The 23,591-nt window shown below is 46.7% G+C and overlaps 1 protein-coding gene across 3 annotated transcripts in view; it reads right to left on the bottom strand.

Annotated features, from left to right (window-relative positions):
- Positions 1-23,591, bottom strand: part of NTM (neurotrimin) — a 984,038-nt gene that overhangs the window by 843,405 nt on the left and 117,042 nt on the right. The window lies entirely within an intron of this gene.

Genomic DNA, 23,591 nt, shown 5'->3' with positions numbered 1-23,591 from the left:
TTCTCATAATAGGGGTGTAACTTTTCAAAAGGGTCAGGGGGCCAGGTATGGTGACTCATGCCTGTAATCCCAAGACTTTGGGAGGCCCAGGTGGGTGGATTACCTCAGGTCAGGAGTTCGAAACTGACCTGGCCAACTTGGTGAAACCCTGTCTCTACTGGAAAAATTAGCCGGCCGTGCTGGCACGTGCCTGTATTCCCAGCTACTTGGGAGGCTGAGGCAGGAGACTCTCTTGAACACAGGAGGCAGAGATTGCAGTGAGCTGAGATCACGCCACTGCACTCCAGGCTGGGCAACAAGAGTGAAACTCCATCTCATAAAAATAAAAAAAATAAAAAGAAAAGGGTCAGGGTCAACTTGCACAGAGGGCACAGGTTTGAGATTCAGAAGACTGAATTCAGAAGCCCTAGAAATGCTACTATGCACCCCTGAATTAATAACCTAAACATCTGTTCTATGTATAGAATATAGGAATTACATAATACCTGCTTCTCTGCTACACAGGACCCTTCTGTAAATCAAATAATATATGTAAAAGCACTCTGAGAAATTAAAAGCATACTTCAGAAATAAAACATTGATTAGAGTACATCCATTCACTCAAGCAACGCTTTCTCTATAGCTAGTATATTTACTTTTAAAACCCCAAAAAGTACACATCATTATTAAGGGGATGAATAAATTCCATTTAGCTCATTGGAAAAGTGACAAAGTTTAGCAAGTTGTTTATATTTTCTAAACCCTAATTCCATATAAGTCCACGTGCAAAAGCCTTATCTTTGTGACTATTTCTCCACCTAGAAGCAGAGAATGCACTCATTTTCCAGCCTTACCATGGTAGTACATCTGTTAATTTAACAAAAATGACTGTAGATTAGGCTGGGCATTCACAGGAAGCTTGATATGTACAATCTCCCTGAAACATTTCTCATAGAACATTTCACACTTAAACACCTGATGCAGCCAAAGTAGCCAAATGAGCGAGAGAAAATCTCTGATCCTAGGGTCATAACTCCGTCAGTTTATTACGTGTGAGTTATTGCTTTGAACCAGGGTTGGCTTCCAAGGCCAGAATCACGCGTTCCTAAAATAATGTCCCTAGCACCAGTAGAAAATGATCTGTACAGTTCTTGCCTTGAGCTTATGTAGAACTCCTACCTCATTGGTTACTTGTTTTCTGGACAGGGGTGTCCATCCGGCTTCATAGTTCACCTTCAATTACCCCCAACACGTAAGGGCTCATGTTCATGTTGGGGGAGGATACAGAGCACCAAGTTGCTTCCACAGGTGATTAAATGCTCACATGGAGGCAGGAAAGGCCATTTACCACAGGCAGAGGACTGGGCTCCCAGAACATTCTCTAATACCACCATTTCCCCAAGCTGAGTGCTGGGCACCACTCTAAGTAACTGGCAAGCATCATCTACATGCAGCCTCGCAAACACTGTGGGTGAGGCCAAGTGGTTCTGATTCTTGGTACAAATCCAGAATCAGAAGTAACACTCACTGCGTGCAGTGGCTCAAGCCTATAATCCCAACACTTTGGGAAGCCAAAGTGGGAGGACTGCTTGAACCCAGAAGTTTGAGACCAGCCAGGGCAACATACAGAAACCCCATCTCCACACACAATTTTATAAAACTTAGGCATAGTGGCACACGCTGGTAGTAGTTCCAGCTACTCTGGAGGTTGAGGCAGGAGGATCACTTGTGCCCAAGAGGTCAAGGCTACAGTGTGCTGTGATCACACCATGCACTCTAGCCTGAGTGACAGAGCAAGACCTTGTCTCTTTCCCTCTCTCTTTATGTATATATATAAAATACAAGGCCAGGCGTGGTGGCTCATGCCTGTAATCCCAGCATCTTGGGAAGCCAAGACAGGAGGATCGTTTGCGCCTTAGGAGTTCAATACCAGCATGGCTAACATAGAGAAACCCCAACTCTACAAAAAGAATATAAAACTTAGTCAGAAGTGGTAGCATGGACCTGTAGGGAGCTGTAGTCTCAGCAACTTGGGAGGCTGAGGTGGGAGGATTGCTTGAGCCTGGGAGTTCAGGCTGCAGTGACCCAAAATTGCATCACTGCACTCCAGTCTGGGAGAAAGAATGAGACCCTGTCCAAAAAATCAATCAATCAATCACAAAACAAATTTTTAAAAAGGTAACACATAACACAGTAAGGAAAATACAGACAACGGTCTGGCGTGTGACCGCGGATCTCTGAATTCCACGCGCACACCTTCCTAAACAAATTTAATTGTTTTTAAAAAGTACGCATAACACATGTAGGAAAATACAGACGCCTGATTCCACCTTCCTAAAGATCCTGATCTATTCATCGTCGGGGTGGGCTCCCTTATCTGCCTTTCAAAATTGCTAAGAGGTGACTCTGAGGCTTTTCAAAGACTGCCAATAAGACCAATATTAATAATACATAATGTCGCTTGACGGCCATTACGTGCTGGGCAGTCAGCTGAATGTTCCTTCTCCTTGGAATTTTACAACACTGTGAAGTAGATATTTGCATTACCTACATTTGCAGATAAGGAACTTGAGACTTAGAAAAGTCAAGGGCGTAGCCAGAGACTGGACATATCAGGGGGGTACCTGCACTCCATTTTCTCTGATTCTGAAATCTGTGCTCTTCCCACTTCAGCAGCTGTAGCAGAAAGTGTTTATGTGAGAGGCAATTTTCTTATGCTTTCTCCCATGGGACATTGGCAATGCTGTCAGCTGACTTACCATTATTATTATCATTAATAATAATTTCTCCTGGTGAAGCCTGAGGCCGAGACTTAGAAGCATAAATTCCAGAGGCAGAAGCCAAGGTAAAGATGACACAGAGCATGCTTTTGTCAGGAGGGCGAGGGTCTGCTGGGAAGGGACATTTGCTTCTCTACCCCCAGGGCTGTGACCCTGGAAAGCCACTTCCCAACACATAATTAAGATAAAACTTAACCTCAGGGCCTTGCACCACCTTTATAAACCTCCTTCTGAATCTCAGTCTGCCAGGGACCTTTACACAACAATACTTATAAATATTTTCAGCTCCCAAGGACTCTGCGGATATAGCCAGAGACAACTCACCAGGGCCCTGTATAATCAATATTATCACACTGCTAAAAGATAATCATAATACTTTAGATCCTTAAAGCTCCTTTGAGCCTAAAAAAGTTCAAAGCACTTTCATATCAGTCTTTTCATTCTGTCTTCCCTATGTCTGACAGTGGAAGAAGGACTTGGGAAGGAAGCCGCTCTCAGTCCTTAATCCTGTCTCCAACAAACGAAATTGCTGCACCTTCCCCTCATGTCACAGGCTCAGGGAGGAGCTGACCTTGACTTGTTTTCAAAGGACTTTTTTTTTCTATCTTTAGTCAGTATTTCTGGTCTAGCTGGCTTGGCCATCTCCGTGGTCTGTGGACCTCTTGGATGTCTCCTATGGGAACCCCTGAGGATGGGTGCCGAGCCTGTAACTCCCACTCTGAGGGCTTGACACAATGTCTCCTCCAACCTGTGGGTAAAGGGAGGCTTCCTGGCAACAGCAATGATAGTTTATATTGTTTTGTCTGGAAAGCAGGATCTACTGGTGGAAAGAATTGATCTCGCTTTGCACTTTGGGTTCAGGCCCGTAGCTACTGAAGGGTCACAGCTTATGCATTCACATGGTGCCGCTTGTGATGCTCAGAGACGGAGAACCATGGAGCCTTCCTGGAGAATGTGAAGAGGATGCCGTGTCACAGGCTGAAATGACAGTCACAGAGCAAAACAAGGTATTGAGTGCAGCTGGAGAAGAGGAGCCTGGGAAGAATGAGAGGGAATGTCCCAAGATCTCAGTGGTGCCGAGAGCAGGGCTGAATAATCGAATGCTAAATTGAGCCACTGATCTTGACGAAGGGAGGAAAAACTTTGCAGAAGCAACTTTAAGCAAAGACAGGGAGAGGGTGGGGGGCATGGGGCTGTCCCTTCAGGAACCACACAAGTGTCTGGGGGTCTCCCTGCACTCTCTTTGTGGATCCTGGTCTGGAAGGTGGCTAAGGAGATGAGAGAATGGAGGCGAAAGAGCCAAGCATCCTGTGGCCCAGCCAGCACATGCTGGGGCTGGGAGAGGATTCCACGGCCTGCTCTGTTTTCTCCATCCCTCCCTGTTGCCATCAGCTCAGGAACTTAGAACTGGGCTGAGTCTGCTATGGGAGGAACAGGAGAATCCCAGCTGAGAGAAACTGAGGGCAGTAGAGAGAGAGGAGCACAGCCCCAGCATTTGACTTTGGCTTCTACCCTGGTGGGTGGGAATCCTCCAGGAGACACCCAGCTGTGGGAGTCAGCCTGTGGGCTTTCCATCCAGGTGAGATCACATGTGCCTGTCTCCAGGCTCTGGTTTGAGGACAGCTCCTGCCTGGGCTGGTGGAGCAAGGGCAGCACAGAGCAAGGGGAGCAGACATGGTCTACCGAGGCCTTGCAGTAGGAGCCGGCAGCAAGGACATGGACAGAGATTTTAAATCTATTCAGAAAGTGAACAAACGAGACAAATGAACCAATTCAAAAATGATTTTTCCATAATCAGTTCAGTACACGCTGCAATGGGCATGCACCCACTGGCACACAAGAAGTCAAGCAGTTTCATCCACTCATGTCCCCAAGGCTCATGGTCCACGCAGATCCTCCCCCAGGAGAGCTTTGCTGATTAGGCCTGGAATTAGCAAGTGGAATATGCAGTTTGGAACTTGCGGTCTCGGTACTTGAGTGGGTGCTCACCTGTCTAGCCCCTGCGCTGTTTCTTTTCCCTTCCAGTATCAATGGCGATCTGTCTAGACAGCAGGTGGCTCTGGCTTCACTATGGCTGGAAATTCTGGACCACAGAATAGGGGCCGGGCCCTGTGCCTGCTATCCCAGGTGTGGGCAGGCTCTTCTGCTTTCATATTTTGAAAGGTCGCCCTCTGACACAGAGATTGGCTTTGCAAAGTGCTTCCAGTTATAATGGGATTGAGAAAATGGCTCCATTTGTGCTGTAAGAGCTGAGGATTCTGGGGACCGAATGGAACTAGATGTATGCCTGTTTAGTAGTATGCACAGAAAGGAGGTGGAGGATGCAGCTGCCAGGTGCCACAGTGTGATTGCCCAAGACAATAATCCCATCATTCTGGTGTCCTGCAGTTGGGAATGGAGAAAAATCAATCCCAAGCAGAGATTGGACTCAGTCATGTAATCTGTATAACCTCGGGGTTTTTGTTATGTTTGTTAAGTGCAAGCCCAAAGTCTAGCTTACGTGAGACCTTAGTCTTCAGACTGAAGTTTGGAGGCACTAGCGTTGCTGATTTAAACCATTCTTAAGCAGGGAGGGAAACGAGGGGGTGTGCTGGAGTTGACAGGGTAATAGCATGAATCCCACGAGAGCCCTGGCCAGCAGCAGGTGAAGACAGAGGGTCTCTGGCAGCCAGACTTTGATTCAATTAGGGCATGGCACAGCTGCACTCTTCCCACTGGCTGGTGTCCCAGCCTTACCTGCTGGGCTCATGGCCTGGCTCGGGCCTGAGGGGATGGCTTGGCTCCTCCTGAATTTCTGCTCTGATCCAAGGAACCCGTGTGTACCAACCACCTGCTTCCCGGCTCAGATGCCTCTGTATGTGGTGTAGGTCTCAGAGGTGTGTACGATGAGCTCCTAGAAGCACCACTCATCACGTGGCCTGGAGCACAGGGCACTGCCCCCTCAATTTGGCCAACAACAGCCCTGAAGAGATCTTAGTCTCTTCAAAATCCTTTTTTTTTTTAACCTGAAGAAGTGGAGTTCCCGAGAGGGTGACTTCCTCAAACCGCACTTTAAGTTGGAGGCAGAACCAAGGTTAGGACACAGTATGGCCCTGTCCTTCCACACAGATGGCTGCTGGCTCCTTCCAGAGAATCAAGAGGCACTGGCTGCTGCAGAGGGAGCTTCTCCCATGGCCCAGCAGGTCGTGCAGACCCACCCCAGCCAGGATAGGGCAGAAGGCCGAGCTCTGCACCAGCGCCCCCCATAGACCCAGTGGACTCCAACTGGGGCACAAACATTGACTGCAGGGCTGGGGAAATGAGCAGAGATGGCCACAGGATGAACTGAGCATTTGTTCATCCAGTTACAAAGGCCCCCAGGACTTTTATAAACGTCTAGTGATCATAAAATTAAAAGCAACAATCATCAAATGATCATAAAAATGATATGGCAGATAGAAATTGGTTTTCAGAATTTTTTAAAAATTAAGGCTGAAGCTATTGATCACTTAGAAGTTAGTAGCTTGACCACAGTCTTGTAACAGGTAACAGTTGGAGCCGGATTTGAACTGAAATCAGTCTGGCTCCAAGGCCCCTTCTTTGGATGGCTAGGAAACAGGAAAGGGCAGTTGGTAAGCAGACCCATCCACTCTCCATTTATGCTGAGAAAACACAGACATAGGTGCTTTACTGGGCTTGGAGCAGGGTTTGCTTTGACCTGGCAGATGCTCTGCCACTCTGGGCTGAAGCGGTGGGAGGTACGGGGCCACGGAGCCAGGGTGATGAGTAGTGAGCCTGCTGCGGATGTCCTGCAAGGCAGGCAGAGGGATTGAGAGTGACAAGAACCACACAGTGTAGAGCTCATTCTCCTAAATGGAGTCACACAGCTTTCCCCTAAGTGGGACACTTTGTGTTGCTTCATCCCACATGTAAATTTCAACCCGATGATGGCTGTGCAGCCTCCAGGCCCATGACCTTTCCTCCATAGGCACCACTGGGAGTTCAGCTACTCAGACACAGAGAAGAAACTCTGGACATGTGGGAAACATGGTCTCTGGCCGCCCCCGAGATCATCTCCTTTAGAAAGCCTTTTCTAATCCTTCTGCTCAGTAATTTCCTTCTTGCTTTGGTGCCCTGAGGTCTGTGTCTTTATATCATGAAAACTGGCATCATCTTATTCTACCAGTCTTATGCTACTTGAAGCAATGGGCTGAGGAACATGGACCTTTAGTCAAACAACTTTCTAGCTACATAGTTCTCCTTTACCTCTTTGAGCTCTATTTTCTTATCTCTGAAGATAATTAGAACCCCAACCTCCTCTCATGATTAATAGAAGGATGGACTAAGACACTGCTGTGAAACTGTTGTGTGTGGTAAAGAACTAGAAAACAGTAAGAAATCACTTAGATTTTTAACGTATGGAGATGAACTGTCTCACCAGGAAATGTGTAAGTTCCTCAAAAACTAGAACCGGGTCTTATATGTCTTCCTATCTCTCACAGGGTCTAGTTAAGCAAGCCTTATTCACTCAGCAACTGCTTGCTTAAGATTTGCCTTCAAGAAGTTTACATTCTGGTAAGGACAAGAGGTGCTCATTGTGTTGATACAATGTAAGGCCAGGGAAGAATCTGCCTATATCTGGGACAAGAAGACAGCCGAAGTTAGGAAAAGAAATGCAAAACCAGTGAGAATTTACAGACGTACAACACTGACGGAGTAAAGGGAGACCAAAGCGAAGTTCTTGGGAGTGAGCCCATGCAGAGGGCCACCACAACCGGGTGGTCTTTGGGGAAACCTCCAGCCCATAAGCAATCCCAAAGCCCCAACTGTCCTCAGATCAGTCATTAGGGAAACTTTCCATCTGAGGCAGCGTGGTCTTGAGGAGGAAAGGAGCATCAGCGGGCGTCCTCCTGGAAGACTCGGCGCGGCGTAGAGGCAAGGGGACAAATGGGGTTTTAAAATGACAGAATCCTGGGTTTGAGTATTAACTGAACAAATTTCAACCAAAGTTCCCTGCAACAAGTTATTTAAGGCCTGCAATGTTATTTTTCATCCCTGAAATGGAAAGAAAATAATCTGCCCCTTCGATCTTTCTGATTTATTCTAGTGATCAAAATGAGAGGTTGTCTGTAAACACTGTGCCGATATAAGAGACCTAGTTTCACAGAGAACCCAGGCTTAGCGAGTCATCCATCTACACATGAGATATCTACGTAGATATCTGTCTTTGTGAACAATTATTTTACCCTGGGGCGTTGAGTTTAACTCCAGCATTAAGATGGACTCTCCTGCATTTTCCTTTTCCTTAATATCTACCAGGAGTTTTTCCCTGGGCCCTGTTTCCCTGGGCTTAAAAGGACAGAGGTACCTGCTTTTGGCAAATATCCTTGGGTCTTGTGTCCACGAGCCCTCAGAGACAGAGGTCTTAGAAAACCAAACTGCAAAAGGAGAGGAAGTGAAGAGCACTTTTCCCAGGGGCCTGCCTCCTCCTTCCCATCAAACTCCTGTGGCTCCTCTGAGGCCCTGGGGCTGTGCCCTGCCCCACTCCCATGATTTAGAATCTCTCCCTGGCAAAGATAGTAACTCATCCTAAAAACTAGACCCTGGACACCCCTCAGAGGGCCCCCCAGGCCGCCAGCACTGGAGGCAGCCACCTCTCCCTATGGCCACCTCCTCCTCGGAGTGAGTTGACAGGATTTATAGGGCTGTCCCAGCGACACGCCATCTCAGTAACTGCAGAATGGCAGTTGTAAAAAATCCCATTTGCCAGGGTATTAGAATCCCATTAGTGCTCCCGATGGAGAAATAACCCCGACCCTTCAGAAGGAATTAAAGATATTCGGGCACCAGCATTTGGAGTGTTATAGGCCCTTCCCCAGTTTGGATGATCATACCAACAGACATAAAGCCTCAGGCACCAGAGGTCCTTGGTCCATAAACCTCCCGAGAAAAACCCTCGGAATGACGTACGGAAAGGGCCTGGAGTTCCACAAACAGGCTCGGGAAGAATCGCAAGGAGTAATTGACACAGGCCTCCCTGATTTGTCTGTGCTTGAGAATGAGTCATTTTAGGCAAAGCCAGGTTTAATTCAACCATTCTCTTACAACCTCTTACATCCTCTTCTCTCTCTCCCTCATCCTAACTCCATTCCCAGAGTGATAACTGACATCAGACAGAAACACCAACAGGTTTCCCATGGGTATGACTGTCAAAACAGGCCAGCACCAAGACAAAAGGGCAATAACAGAGGTCCACTGTTACATCTGGGCAAATCATCTCACTTTGTAAATCTAAGAAATAGAGGCCCAGAGAGGTGAAGTAACTTGCATGAGATCACACAGCTAGTTAAATAGAAGCCTGCATTCTGATGTTCCTGCTGCTGCACTTCCTTCTGGGAAAGGAAAAGATAGTTCTCAACTAGGTTCGGTCTTCTGCACCCTGGGCATTTCGGATCACGGGCTCCCAACCTGCTGAGTGGCCACCGTGTCCCTTTCACGGGTGTGAGCGTGTGCGCGTGTGTGAACACTGATTAACAGACTCTGCCGTGGTGGTGAAGGACTGATGTCTGGGAAGCCAGTTTTAGAACCTAGATTTGCCAGCTGCCAGCTGTGTGATCCAGGACAAATTAGGCACCCAGTTTAGATCTCAGTTTCCTCATCTGTGAAAAGGGGGTAAATAATGGCAGGATGTCACTTTCCACATCATGGGAATCTTGTTAAAATGCCAATTCTGATGGAAAAGGCTTGGGGACGGAGACTGAGATTCAACATTTGTAACTATTCCCAGGTAATGCTGATGCTGCTGTTTAGGGAACTGTACCTTGATGATCAAAGTCATTAAGTCTTGTGAAAATTAAACACAATGAAATATATAAAGTCCTTAACATAGTGAGAATAATTATTCAGTAAATGATAGTTGTTAGCATTACATGTTTGGTAGTTACCATAGATCGCAGATTAAAGAGCATTTTTAAATCCCTACTTTGTGCTGTGAGCTGAGCTTCACAGAGGCATCATCAAAACCTCAAACCACTCCTGTGGGACAGGTAATATAATCCCTATTTCTTAGATGTGGAGAATGACTCAGAGAGATTCGTGACTTCCCGATGGTCAAGTAGATGGTAGGTTTCATGACTCTGAGACCACATCTCTTTCCCCTGCAGTATACCCCACTGCGGTATAGAGCAGTACTCATGTTAACAGCCTCTGCCTGTTGTCCAGCGAGGTCAGATAGTGTGGAGGAGAGGGTGTGTTGATTTCAAAAAGAATCAACAGATTGTGGATTCTGAGACATGACCACCAATTGCCAAAAGAGGACAGAAAGCTTCCATCAGGCTGGAACGGGGTGCAGGCAGGCATATGTGCATGCAGGAGGAGTGGAGGGGGTGGATGGCTGATGGATGCACAATGCAGGAAATTTACAGATCAATCAGTAGACAGAGATCCAGGGAGTCTGGCAGCTGACAGACATGTGGGGGCATGCTGACACCCAGATGGCCACGGAGCACACAGACCAGGAAGAGTCTGGAAAGGCCATGAGTGCAGGTCGAGGTAGACTAGCCCAGAGACAAACAGAGCAGCGGCACACACAATTTTGGTAACAGCATCTGTGGGTGAGAGAACCCCAGAGCTGTGTGAAATGGACTCCAAATTCTATTTGGAGCTGGAAACGGGTGGTATGGTGTGCTCAGTTATTTAAATCCCTTCCAATTCTCTGCCAAGAAATTCGATCCGGGAAAGCCATTCCTGCCAAGCCCCAAGGGGTTTACCGGGGCTGAGCTGGGTAACTGCAGTCCTATCTGATTTATGGCAGATGGGGGCAGCCGAGAGCCACCAAATTTGAGGGTATCCCCATGTCAGGATAGGGGAGGTGTTTGTGTTTTCCCTGGAACGTGAACCCAAGGGGTCCGCATTCTTAAGTCAGAGTGGGAACAGGCAACCCAAACAGGCTGAATTCAGGCGTGCGCTGTGCAAGACAGAGGAAGGGGGAGGACAGAGGTGGCTGGTGGGGCTCCAAGGGAGAGGCAGGGGGATGTGGGGGGATAAGCCACAGTGTCCAGAAAGCAGGGGCTTGGAGGAAGCTGGTGGGGTCAGGTAGCCCTAGATGAGCAGTCCTCAGGAGTGTGGGTCCAAAGGAGCTGGACCAGCACCTTTTCTGGAATCCAGTTCTTATAAGGCCATGTTTTGGACTTCATGCTCTGACCTGCCTGGCCTTAAAGCACTAGTGACCCTAACAAAGGTAGTCAGTGTAGGGGTTGGTGATGGCATCTGAGTTAATTCCTACCCCAGTTAACTTCACCTCTAATAGAGCAGCCAAATGGATTAGAGAAATATGCACAACCATGCCACTTAGCTTAAGTTTAAATGTATAATCTCAGTGGGGTGTGGTGGCTCACACCTGTAGTCCTAACACTTTAGGAGGCCAGGAAAGGAGGATCACTTGAGCCCAGCCTGAGCAACACAGTGAGACACTCTCTGCAAAAAAGGGGAAAAAAATAGCCAGGGATAGTGGTGTGTGCCTGTGGCCCCGGCTGTTCGGGAGGCTGAGGTAGGAAAATTGCTTGAGTCTAGGAGGTTAAGGCTGCAGTGAGCCGTGACTGTGCCGCTGCACTCCAGCCTGAGCAACAGAGTGAAACCTTGTCTCCAAAAACAAAAAAAGTATAACCTCAAATATCAAGTGGACTTGACACGACCCAACTATCCCAGTCCATTTTTCTGGTGCATCTGCTCTCCTTTCCTCCAGAGGAAGCCCTCCTCTACCCTCTGCTGTCTCTAACCCTCCCTCCGTGAGGACCTCACTTCTTACGTTACTGCGGAGCCAGGAACAATCAGATGGAAACTGCATCACTCAACCTTATCCTCCCCAGATCTACCCTGCACGTTCGTGCTCTAACCTCTCTTCTTATTTCTGCCTAGTGAAGCCGGTCTGCCTGCGGACAGCCCCATACCTGTGCACAGGATTGCGTAGCCCTCCACACCTTACCCCAGGCAAAGGACATCTACTCATTCCTTCGTACCCTCATCATCAACGGCTCTCCTTACTGGAGAGCTCCTGTGGGCATGTGCACTCTGCACACAAATGTCTTTATTTCCTCTCATCAGGAAACAAAGAAGCAGGCAACAACCAAGGCCTCCCTGACCCTGACTGAGGTCCCTCTTCTCTCTGACCCGTCAAACCTCCCTCCAAAGTTGTCTGTTTCCTCCGCCTGCACTTCCTCATCTCCTGTTGTCTCCTGAACAGAATCCAGCGAGGATTTGATCTCCATCAGCCCAAGGGAATAACATCTCGCCATGGATATGATGCCTTCTGCCCTGCCAAAGCCAAGGTTGATCTCAGTTCTCTCATCCTCCACCCTGCACTCAGGCAACGAATGCATTCCATCAGATGCTTTGTTACATAGCTCTGATGCGCCGGGTGGGTTCTGGGTGCCAAGGATACATCTGTCAGTAAACAAGGGAGGCAAAAGTCCTTGCCTTTTGGAGGCTATGTTTTAGTTATAGACTATGACTTAAACCAACAAGCAAATGCCTGACATGTGTGAGCAGGCGATCAGCAATGTGGAACCACATCAGCCTGGAGGGTGGGTCAGGATGCCAGAGACTCTGGGGGATTGCAGCAGCGCAGACCCTGACTCCTCACTCTCTTGCACCCCTCATCAACTTGTCTCTGTGACAGCACTCTCCCCAGCTCCCAGCTCCTGCCTCCCCTCAGCCTCATTTTCTGGTCTTTTCTCCCTTTTCTCCCAGATCTCCAGGTCTTGGTCAGTTTGGGCTGCTCTAACTAAATGCCATAACCTGGGTGACTTAAACAACAGAAATTTATTTCTCCTAGTTCTGAAGGCTGGAGGTCCATGATTAAGGTGCCAACAGATTCCACGTCTAGCACCAACAGATTCCACGTCCCATGTCCTGGTTCAACCAGCAAGGGCTCTCTCTTTCAGGGATCTTTTATAAGGGCAGCATTCATGATGCCTTCATGAGGCCTCTCCCCCCATGACCTAATCACCTCCCAAAGGCCACACCTCCAAACTCCATCCGCTTGGGGGTGAGGATTTCAACATGGGAATGTTGAGGGGACACAGATATTCGGACCGCAGCAGCGCACCCTGTCTCCATATTCTCTCTGTGGGCAGTCATCTAATTGGGTGCTTTAATACCATCTCCAGGCTGATGTCTCCAGCCTCCACCACTCCCTTGAACTCCAAACTCATAGACCCAGTCACCTCTGTGACAAGATAGCATTTGAACCTACCGCATGGATCTCAAGAATGCTTTCTTTGTCTGCCACATCACTCACTCCAAAATGAATGCGTAGAACCATCGAATCTATGTTTCCTGACATTTTCCTATCGAATTATGGACACCCGCTTAGTGGTCATAATGTCTTCCAGGCTCCGTGAGCTGTCATAATCACTGTGCTTTATTGTTTAACGCGACTGGACTCCAGAGTGTGCCTCCAAGTGCTGGAAAAGAATGTCCCGGGGGATGCTTGGCCAACTGATGCTGCCTCCCCAGAAGGCAGTGCCAGCACCAGCCTCCTGCCACTGCAGAGTGCACAGGTCACATCTCCTGCCTGGAACTGACACTGGCAAAACAATGCCAGGCAGAAGTCCCCGTGGCATGAGCTGGCATCCTCCTGCTTACCAGCAGGTGCCTCCAGGAGAGGGCAAGCAAGAATAAAGGAGATCAAATGAGGAGCCCAGCAAGTGGCCACCCACTCCTGGCAGCTTTGGGCCTGGCTTCCCCCCAGCCCTTCCCAACAGAGCTCCCTTTCAGGCCCTAGATCAGCCCAGAGGCCACCATTCCAGAATAGGAATGAGCTGCTCATGTATATGCAAATGCCAAGATGGAAGGCAGGCTGGGGGAATTAGCATTTTTAATGAAACAAGACCAGAGGGAAAGAGCAGATGTAATGGGCAATAACTTGCTCTGTGTATGTGTGTATGTGTGCGTATGTGTGTGCGTGTGTTTGGAAGAAAAGGAAGGAAAGGTCATAGGCAAGGGTAGAGGTCAGAGCCATCTGCAGGATTCAGAAGAAACTTCTAATCATCATAATTAAAAAATTACGAAAGTAACAATACAAAAAAGTATGATTTCAGTAACTGTTAATAAACATTCAATAAATGTTAGCTACATGCCAAGTCAAGGGTGTATTCATCTTCTCCTCCACTCTAGAAGGTGTGTAATATCCTTAACTCTCTTATACAGAATGCAGGAACTAAAGCTCAGTTCTGTCTGAAGTCCTATTGCCAGTACTTGGTAGAGCCAGAGTTTGAACTTGGGTCTGTCTGACTGCAGAGCCCTTACTTCCAACCTCTTGTTGGAAGTAAATGCTTGGTGCCGCCAAGTGAAAATAGCACTCAGGCAAAAGTTTTATCAGCTAAGGCAATTTACTTCAGTAGAAGGATGCATCTGGCAGATGGAGCAAGGGAGAGAGCATACCTGACAAGGGAGGGGAAGGGGGTCTTATTCCTAACGCAGCTAGTCCCTACTGCTGTGTCTTTCCTCTATTGGCTAGGGTTGGACCACACAGTCTAAGCTAATTCCGACTGGCTATTTTAAAGAGAGCAACGGTACGAGCCGGAGTGGCAGGGTGAGTAGTTTTGGCAGGAGGGATGGTTACAGAGCAGGTAACTAAGGATGACTAAGAACAGAGCAGGTGATACAGGCTAGGAGGATGTTGTTTACTGAAACGCGGGGCAAGGAGACAAAGAACAAGGAAGTCAAACTTTAAAATAAAGAAAAAAGAACAGGGAAGCTGAACATACTGATCCATTGGTTCTTTGGAGAGAAGACTCAGAACTCATTGTACTTAACAATTTTCTCCCTCTCGAATTTTAAAGGAAGTGAACAGGCTAACCTTTGAAGAGGAATTTAGTGTATCCTACACCCTGGTCAAAGCTGCTCCTGCCCACAGGCACTTGTTAATGTGGTTGTACTCCCAACATGGGCACCACACATCATGCAGACTCTCAGGAAGAGCCTCTGAGAAAGAGTAACCTATGGACCAGGTATGGCGGCTCACATGTGTAATCCCAGCACTTTGGGAGGCCAAGGTGGGCAGATCACGAGGTCAGGAGTTTGAGACCAGCCTGGGCAACATGGTGAAACCCTGCCTCTACTAAAAATACAAAAAATTAGCCGGGCGTGGTGGCAGGCACCTGTAATCCCAGCTACTCGGGAAGCTGAGGCAGGAGAATGGCGTGAACCCGGGAGGCGGAGGTTGCACTGAGCCGAGATCGCGCCTCTGCACTCCAACCTGAGCGACAGAGCGAGACTCAGTCTCGAAAAAATAAATAAATAAAAGAAATAGTAACCTATGGTGCAAAGTTGAGGGTGGAGGGCAAGGATAGACAGGCAGGAGATGGAGGCCCCATTTCATAGGGGTTTCCTCTCTGGACAGAAGATCACGCACAGCCCAGTTTCTCTTCCAAACCCTGAACAGCCTCACTGTGATGTGAAGCCCAATCTCTGAATTATCCACCTCCTGCTAGAGAGAATGCAGTAGCAGCACCTCCCATCTAGGTTCAGGAGGAAGCCAGAGGGAGAGGCCTGAGGTTCCAGTGCTGGCTTGAGTTCTGTGGTTGGTTGTGCTGTCTGCTGAGGCCTCAGAAAAACTCTCTGTGCCTGTTCCCAAGTTGCTGTCATTTTTCATATTATCCATGCTAATCATGTTAATATCACCTGGCTTTCATTTGCAGGAGATGGGGGGAGGAGGTGCTGGCTGCCCAGCATGCTTGGCGGCCACATACCCATTTGAGATTCACGTCAGGCACTAACGGTTTTATTGAATGCATTATTGAACTGGAACAAGCTAAATGCTCCCAAATAAGCTGATGAAGATGCTGGGTCAGAATGACTTTCCCAGTGAAGGGGGCTTTGCTCTTCTTCACTCACTCAGCCTATGGCTCCCAGAGCTGCTGGTGGACGCTTCAGGGGAGCAATGAAGGTATGTCTGTGGCCCCTTTACATTTGGCTGTGGTTGTGCCGGCCCTGGCCTGCCCAGGGATTTGCCCCACTGCTTTGTCTGCAGCAAGACGCTGAGTGCTATCACAAAGGGTGGACCTTTTTTCAGGTGAGCACAGTCATCCAGAGAGCAAGGTAGGGTTTGCAGAAATGCTGCCAAGGGACAGGTGCACAGATGCAGTGTCACCAGACATGGGGCTGAACTCCAGCTGACTGTCCATAGAGCCTTGAAAGTGTCATTCCTTAAGGTGAAGGGGTGTAAAAACCGTTGTCTAGGTTATTATTTTTATTTTCATTTTTGAGACAGAGTCTCGCTCTGTCACCCAGGCTGGAGTACAGTGGCAGTATCTCGGCTCACTGCAAGCTCCGCTTCCCGGGCTCACATCATTCTCCTGCCTCAGCCTCCCAAGTAGCTGGGACCACAGGCACCCGCCACCATGCCCGGCTAATTTTTTGTATTTTAAGTAGAGACTGGGTTTCACAGTGTTAGCCAGGATGGTCTTGATCTCCTGACCTTGTGATCCGCCCCCCTCGGCCTCCCAAAGTGCCGGGATTACAGGCGTGAGCCACTGTGCCCGGCCTGTCTAGGTTATTCTCAGCCATGACTCCTAGATTCCAGAACTGGAAAGAACCCTAAAATGCTTCTTTCTCTCTAGCCACACTGTGGGAACTGCACCCAGAAAGTCCCAGTGGCAGGGGAGATGTGGGAAAGGACAGATGTTTCCTTCTGGGCTCTTCGCCAAGGGACATTCACTTGTTTCCACAGGAGTCAACTTTCCTTCAATCCTAACGAGTTCAGCTTTGAATTTGGCCAAACATCTCAAGTTTGGCAGGGTTGGAGAAGAATTCAGATATCTTGCAATCATTTTTCAAACTCTCAACATCCTTTTGATAAATCGACACCTCTCTCACCCTCCAGCAGTCTCTTTTGCTATCAAATCCATCCCACCAATGAAGTCAAATGTATCACTGTGCACATTCCCTGCGGAAGCAATCAGTTAGGGTTGGCTAGGAGCAAGAGCAAGAAGCTGACTTTAACCTGGGACTTCTGCTGAGCCTTGAGGAGGGCCCAATCCCCCTCCCCAGCTTGAAGCACTTTGGGGTTTGAATGTTGGCCCCGGGCCTTGGAGGCCCTGAGCGCCCCACACCCTGCCCAGCCCTGTTTCCAGGCCTGCTTCTTCTGGCCACACTCCCGGGCTGCAGCACATGATCTCAGCACCTGAGCCAAGAGAAGGAGGGCAGCCTCCTCCCAATTATCCACCACACTGGCCCAGCACTGCATGGGTGGCTGGAAAGAAGCCTCAGGAAACCATCATGGGAGAGGAAAGTCAGTGGGGCAGAGAGGCAGAAGCGAGCCCCATTGCAGCACAGGCAGTGCAGAGCCTTCCTGGCCCCTGGGCCACAACTCCCAATCAGCATGATTGCAATCAGCCAAGGACGTATGCATTCAACAGAGCAAGCAAAAACATGCAATCTCAAAGTGCATGTCAAAAATCACAAACAAGGACAACAGAAACAACAGGGAAGGGGGAGTGTGGGAGAGAGGACTACCAACAGCAGGATTCTTTGAATGGCAAGTGGCAGGCTGTGCTGGCTGTTCGCTGGGACCATGCTGGGAACTAGCAGCTATGTGTAGGGCCAAAGACCCGAAAACAGTGAAAGCGGAGAGGGGGCAGGACCCAAAAGCTCAGAGTCGGCCCATGTCAGCCCTTCAATCAGTCTCTTCTACTACTAATTTTCCCTCATGTTTTTAAATTTAATTCTCAGCTTCCTTCAAATACCAGTCGATGAACCATCCAAATTTCCTCCAAATACCCTTGAAAATGTTGAATTATGCAATTAAGGATGGTATGATACAATAATATGAGGAGAAATGTTGTCATACATATTTTAATGAAGCACACAGGCTTGGGAGGAAGAGCGGGAGAAAGTGATTTCCCAGAGCTGCCTCCACCCACCTTCTGGTGGCAGCTGCATCTTCATTGTTAAAGTCTTGCTATGACAAAAACCCCAGAATGAATGTTCACAGTGGACAGGACCTCGCAGGGCGGAGCTACGTAGACTCAGGTCAAGTTGGCTAGCAAATACTTGGAAGGAGGTCGGTTGGTAGGAGATTATTTTTTTCATGAATAGGTGAACCATTCATTCATTCATTTATGCATTCATTCAAGATATTTTACCGGACTCTGGTTATCATCTTTGCACATGCAATGAACTCATCTGAGTTTGCCCCAGACTGCCCCAGTGATAGCTGTGAAAGTTCCATATCTCACAAAAACTCCCAGCCCCAGCAAATGGGTGCAATTGGTTACTGTAACATGGAAGTTGTATTTACCTGATTAACTTCACCATATTCATTAGGCATCAGCTAGTACCTCCTCTGGAAAGCCTTCTATGAGAACGCCAAAGTGGATTTTATATTCCATGGCACCTTTAGCTATTCCTCCCTGCTCTATTGTGTTTTATCACCAAATAGCCCTCTCCTCCCACACACTGATCGTAGCTCCTGGGGGTCAATATCATGGCTTACTGGTAATTTTATCTCTACTGCCTCACAGAGCTTAGACATTGTAGGGGCTCAAGTTTTATTGCAAAACTGATGATGAAAATAATAATAATAATAATAATAATAATAGTAACAATTTGTTTACATTTTCTATGTGTCTGACATGTAAGAGCATAGCCTTAAAGAATATATAGGATTTTGATGGGTAGAGACAGGGAACGTGCATTCTAGAGAGGGAGAACCGTGTACATGTTGAGTACAGTACTTGATAAAATCTAGGTAAGTAGAACTTGCTGAATGACAGACATTTAATAGTATAAGAATAAAAGGTATTTGAGGTGAAATGATAATAAATTTGGCATGAAAGCAGAGTTGAAATAAGAGGCTACAGAGAAAAAAATAGGCTGGTTATGTAGGTGCAGCTCAGTTGTGGATGCTGTGAGCATGATAATGAGTTCTCGGCCTTGATGGAATGGAAAATGGAATTCTAGTACTAGTTTCCGGGTAAAGGAATAGGGAAGTACCATGTAGCAAAAAGTTTCAGGGGCTTACGTTCTTCTATACCTGTGCTTAACTGTGATTTATCACTTGGAAAAGCCACTTAATACCTCTGGGCTTCACTGCCCCATCTGTGAAATGGGGTGCTGATATCTAACTTGCAGAGTAGCTTCAGATCAGATATAATCCATGTGAGTCACCCAACACAGTAAGCCATGAACCAATGGCAACTATCAGCGCTGGTGTTGTGGTGGTTGTACATTCAGGAGCTGAAGAAAAATTAATCCAAAGAGCTGTGGGTTAAAAGAGAATTTTCCCCTTTATGAACGGCCACCAGAGAAGCTACAACCTGGATCACCTACTCTGTCACCTTAAAACAGAACACACGGAGAAAGCAGGGCTCTTTTTTCCATGGGTCTCGGGGCCATTTTAAGTATTATGGTTATAATTATTCCTTTTAATGTATGGTTCTATGATCTTAAAACACAGCGGACATTATAATAATTGTCTTTTAAGTCATTTATCTGTTCTTTCATAAATACTTCTAAGTTGCTTTATTTATTTGAGACAATGTCTCACTCTGCCGCCCAGGCTGGAGTGCAGTGGCGTAATCACGGCTCACGGCTGCGTCAGCCTCCCTGGACTCAGGTGATTCTCCCGCTTGGGCACCCCCACCCCAGCCCTAATCTAGGGACTACAGACACGTGCCACCAAGCCCAGCTAATTTTTGTATTTTTTTTTCTTTTTTTGGTAGTGACGAGGTTTCATCATGTTGCCCAGGCTGGTCTTGAGCCTCTGGGCTCAAGCGATCTGCCCGCCTCAGTTTCTCAAAGTGCTGGGACTACAGGCATGAGCCACCACACCTGGCCCTAAGTTGCCTTTTTTGCTGCTTCTCTCATGTGGGTTTGTTACTCCTAGACAAGAGGCCAGTTTGCAGCTTAAGACCACACTTTTATTTCTTCAGTTTGTTCACAGAATCTAGTACAGATCTGTGCATACTCAGTGCTCGCTCCCTGCAGATTAACGTTCTCATCATGATACTCAAAGCCTCCACCATCTGGTCCCATTTTTTTCAACTTGGTATTCATGCTCCAGACACAGGGATCTATTTAATGTCCCCTGAACCCACCATGCACTTTGAAGTCCTGAGGTGTTGAATCCATATTCTGTTCCCCTAGCATTGGAAGGGCCAAGCTGTGTTTGGGATTTAGTGGGTAGACCAGGGCTGTGGCTGCTGGTGCAGGAGAGAGTGTGGCTTGTGAATTTGAAGTCGTACCGCTAAGGATTGTTTCTCTAAGCTACATATTTTTCCTCGGTAACACTGGGATAATAACAATGCCTTTTTATAAAGTTGTGGAAGGTACCGTGCTAGCATTTTACATAAAGATGTCTTAGAAACTGAAGATAACTATAGCTGAAATTTATTAATACACAATGTGAGAAAATGAAATGCACCCAAGATTGACTTTCAGCTCCAATACCACCACCGATAGCTGGGTGATCATGAATAAGTCACTTTGCAATTTTAGATTTCAATTAATCACCCATAAAATGAGAGCAACAGCAACTGCTCTGCCAACTTTTCAGGGCTATTAGGATTGTAAGTGAGATGCTGTATGTAAAATTGCTTGATAAACTGCACATGCTATACAAATGCAAAGGTGTGAGTTGTTAAGCCAGCAGCCTCTGGAGCAGATGGACTCATGGAACCCCAGTTCCAGCAGGTGCAGGCAGAGTGACCTAGGGCAAATTCTTGTATGTCTCCGTGCCTTCTCTCCATTTCCAAAATGGATATGGCAATCAAAACCGTCTTGTAGAGTTCTTAGGCAGATCATATATATTAACACATACAAAGTGCTCAAGCTAGCACCGAACACAAAATAATTAGGTAAATGAGTTATGTTATTATTGTCAGCATTATTATAAGCAGCATTGCTCTTCCTGTGTCCCCAGATCTTCACCAGATCTGAGGGTGTCCTGTGGCCTAAAGTTACCATTCCCATGTCTGTCTCTGAAGCCACTGAATAAGGTGACATTTGTCTTAGCTGTTCTCATTCCTCATCTTGTCTTATCTCTCTCTGGTGTCCTCTGATTCCCTATTGTCCCCAGAAATGCAACACAGATAAGTCATTTTACACGGAACATGACTTCTTCATGCTGGGAGATAGTACCAACTCCAGTACTTTATTAGTTCCTATCTTCACATTGCCTTTGAGAGTGAGGCCTCTGGTCTAGGTATGACCATGGCCCAGATTCAGTGGGGTTTGAATATTACACCATTTTGAGGTGCTCTTTAAGAAAAGAATATGCAATTACAAATATAAAATTAGGTATGGATGTGAGTATTTAATTAGAACGAGAAATCACAAGTAATAAATTTTTTAAAAGCTAAAATATACCCACAAACATCAGAAACTCCAAGAAAATAATACTGTTATTAAATATCTCCCCAATGCACTTTTGTAATATTTTCCTATATTCTCAGCTATATACTTTTTATTACATCTTCAAATGCAAAGCATTTTATGTTACCATTTCCTATAGAAAGAACAGAAAGATAATTCAGTATATACTCTCGCATAGTTGACTAATTTTTTAAAATTGATAACTCAAGATAGTTTCTTTCAAGCTTCCCAAATCATGATTGGTAATGTTCTAGAAATCCTTAGGATTTTGGTCTGGAAAAACATTGAGTTTCTTTCAAAGTCTATGATACTTGGTAGAATTTTCCACAGAGTAGTTTCAAATTTCCTCCACTCTTCACATATCCCCAATACTGGGCCACATGAGACATGTTCATATTGCACCATGTGACTTCTGGGGGACACTTGTGTCTGCACGGCAGGCAGTAGATACATTTCTGAAAGCCATCCCTACATCAGAACAGCTAGCAAGAATGTAATAGGCATAGACATGATGTGTGGTACATAAAGTACACTTGATGAAACGCAAACTCAGGGCATCCCAACTCAAATTTCTCTTAGGTGAATACCAAAAATGCTCTTTGCCATTGCAATGCTACCTGCAATATGACGAATGTTACATCAGGTTAAAAGCAATGGAAGTCCTGATTGATTGCAGTTAAAATGTCCCACTTTAGTACAGTTTACAAAACATGACCAGGTGACGATCTTCTTGGTGCCTCCTCCACAATCTTGTAAGCAGACAGTACAAGGGACAGGCCCTGTTGCTCTTTTCACACTACACCATCCCAAAACATAAGCAGATAAGGCCTTCCTAGATGTTTCAACTTCAGAGGAGCACCCAGCTGAACTCAGTCATGGAAATGACTCCTGTGGTTACCACGTGGAGCGGCATTGGGTCAACCCTGCTAAGCCTTGCACGAATTGCAAAATCATGAGCAAGAAAATACTTGTTGTTTTAAGCCACTACGTTTTTGGAAGACTTTCTGCACAGCCACAGATAATGAAAACAACAGACAATGACATCGTATTAGATATGTGATGCTGTCATGACAAAAGTCTAAGACTTGTGGTATTGGCTTTCAGATCACGTAGCAGGTTAGGGGGAGCTATGGTCTGGACATGGTTTGTTTGGCCCCACCACGCCTCATGTTGACATTTGATTTCCAGGGTTAGAGGTGGGGCCTGGTAGGTGTTTGGTTCATAGGGCTGGATCCCTCATGAATGACTTGGTGTCATTCTCCTAGTAGTGAGTGAATCCTCACTATTAGTTTCTGTGAGAACTTGTTGTTAGAAAGAGACTGGCACCTCCCCCTACCCTTGCTTCCTCTCTCGCCATGCAACCTCTGCATACGCCAGCTCCCTTTCATCTTCTACCATGAGTGGAAGCAGTCTGATGCTCTCAGCAGAAGCAGACGTTGGGGCCATGCTTCTTGAATATCCTGCAGAACCATGAGCCAAACAAGCCTTTTTTCTTTGTAAATTACCCAGGCTCAGATATTCCTTTATAGCAACAGAAAAAGACTAAGACAGAGAGTAAAGAGGAGAGGCTTGGACAATGGAGAGGTAAGTGAATACATTGTGAACTTGGCTAAGGCCAGGTGGCTTCTTTTAGTAGTGTATGTTGAGGCATTGCAAAGGACAGAGGAGCCAAAGAACGGACCAGTTTTCAAGAAAAATTACAGAAAATATAAGGGCCTCCAGCATAGTTTTCCAGGTGGCAAGGATTCACAAAATATGGGCCTTTGGGTAAAGATCAGATCAAGGCTATGGCTGAAGGACACCTTCTTCAGGATTCTAGAAGATTCAAGGCCATGTTTCCTAGACCTTGCAAGTCAGACAAAAGAACTCCTGGAAATCATAACGATGTTGCTTTACACATGCAAAGTAGCGAGGTTAGTTGCTGAAAGAATTATGCTAGGGCATGGAGCACAGAGTGCGCCTCAGTGAGGTCAATGAACGACACACAATATTTTAAAGAGAATTGTCCTGATGCGAGAACTGCCAGGTTGAATAAAGGGATAAGGAAGTTCAAAGTGAAAAGAGGCATTTGAGTCCCAAGCTTTCTGCAGGGAAAAAAGCAAGCTGAGAAAGTTATTCAGCTGCAAACATGGGCCATTTCTTATGAAAAGGAAGAATGAATCTGAGGGCATAGCAAAGAGGCCAGAAGGTGGAATCAACCAAAAGTTGAAAATAACAGTTAAAGAAAAAGGGGGAAGAGATAATGTTTGGAACCAAGGGGAGAGCTGGAGCCACGGAGGAAGGTTCACCTGCTGGATCTCTGGCTTGAATCAAGAACCCTCACAGAGGAGAGCTTGATGCTAATCACAGAAAATTCTTTGCTCCCAGGAAAGCTTAATGCACAGTGAATGAATGCCTTCCTGGATTTTGGAATTGTTATGGGCCAGTAACTGTGATGTGTTTCCTGTTCTTTGCCTTTTTAAATGCCAGTGTTTATTG

This window comes from Rhinopithecus bieti, unplaced genomic scaffold (assembly GCF_001698545.2).
Source record: "Rhinopithecus bieti isolate Rb0 unplaced genomic scaffold, ASM169854v2 scaffold_6481, whole genome shotgun sequence".
Classification (NCBI taxonomy): Eukaryota; Metazoa; Chordata; class Mammalia; order Primates; family Cercopithecidae; genus Rhinopithecus; species Rhinopithecus bieti.
This window is presented reverse-complemented; position numbering and strand designations above follow the sequence as displayed.